Source organism: Anabrus simplex, chromosome 5, assembly GCF_040414725.1.
Source record: "Anabrus simplex isolate iqAnaSimp1 chromosome 5, ASM4041472v1, whole genome shotgun sequence".
Classification (NCBI taxonomy): domain Eukaryota; kingdom Metazoa; phylum Arthropoda; class Insecta; order Orthoptera; family Tettigoniidae; genus Anabrus; species Anabrus simplex.
Genome location: NC_090269.1, coordinates 33,208,026 through 33,209,446, shown reverse-complemented (window position 1 = coordinate 33,209,446; position 1,421 = coordinate 33,208,026). Strand labels below are relative to the sequence as shown.

Below are 1,421 nucleotides of genomic sequence, written 5' to 3'. Positions count from 1 at the left end.
ATGGTGACGTTTACGGTGGACCAGATCAGAGTGATGATGGACAAGAAGCGAAATATTCCCAACATGTCCGTAATCGCTCATGTGGATCATGACAAATCCTTGGTGTCCAAAGCAGGAATTATAGCACGTGCTAAAGCAGGTGAAACACGCTTCACTGGTACTCGGAAAGATGAACAAGAACGCTGTATTACCATCAAATCAACAGCTATATCTATGTTCTTCGAACTTGAAGATAAGGATTTTGTTTTCACCACCAACCCTGATCAGCGTGACAAGAATGAGAAGGGATTCTTTATCAATTTGATCGATTCCTCCGGACACGTAGATTTCTCCAGTGAAGTAACTGCGGCTCTGCGTGTTACTGATGGTGCGCTGGTTGTAGTAGATTGTGTATCTGGTGTATACATGCAAACCGAAACTGTCCTTCGGCAAGCTATTGCTGAACGCATCAAGCCTGTGTTGTTCATGAACAAGATGGACCGTGCTCTTCTTGAGCTGCAGCTTGAGGCAGAAGAGTTGTACCAGAGCTTTCAGCGTATTGTGGAGCGTTGCCACGTACAGTGGTGACTCTGGTCCAATGGGTGAAATCAGGGTAGACCCTAGTAAGGGCAGTGTTGGCTTCGGTTCTGGTTTGCATGGATGGGCCTTTACATTGAAGCAGTTTACTGAGATATATGCAGAGAAGTTTAAAATTATGGGGTGAGAACTTCATTAATCCTAAGACAAAGAAGAGGGCCAAGCAGAAGGAAGATGACAACAAACGTTCATTCTGCATGTACTCTTTAATGTAATCACTTCAGACATTGTCACTAAAATAACACCTACGAACTCCCCAGTAGTACTATACATGTATGCTGATGACATGGTCTTAGGATCCAGTAATAAAGAATAATTACAGATAGTAATAGACAACCTGGAGGAATGAGCAAAGGAAAATGACTTTACTATTAACATTAACAAGACGGTAGAGATGGTCTTTAGAAAGGGTGGAAGATTAGCCAAATCAGATAACATACTTCTCAGAAATGATAAATTGGAAATTGTAAATCATTTCAAATATTTAGGAATACATCTGCAAACAACCAGAACGTCATTTAGAATACATATAAAGGAAAGAGCAGTAGCAGCTATTCGTAGTATTCAAGACATCACCAATCCAGAGTTACTGGACATTTAAACAGCGTTATTCTTATTTCAGGCAAAGATAGCACCGATCGTAACATACGGCATACATTTAATTTGGGCACACCTTACATCCAGAGACCTCGAAACATTAGATCGTGTAAAAGCAAGTTTCTAGAAAAGGACACTAGCCGTTTCAAAGTTTACTCCTACAAGATTAGTTTATGAACTTACTGTACCGGGCGGTACACCTCTACGACGCAAGTTCAAATCTTGCGCCAATTGAAACTCCTCTACGG

The 1,421-nt window shown here is 41.2% G+C and overlaps 1 pseudogene; it reads left to right on the top strand.

Annotated features, from left to right (window-relative positions):
* LOC136874338 (translation elongation factor 2-like) lies at positions 1-791 on the top strand (annotated as a pseudogene).
* The last annotated feature ends 630 nt before the right edge of the window (positions 792-1,421 follow it).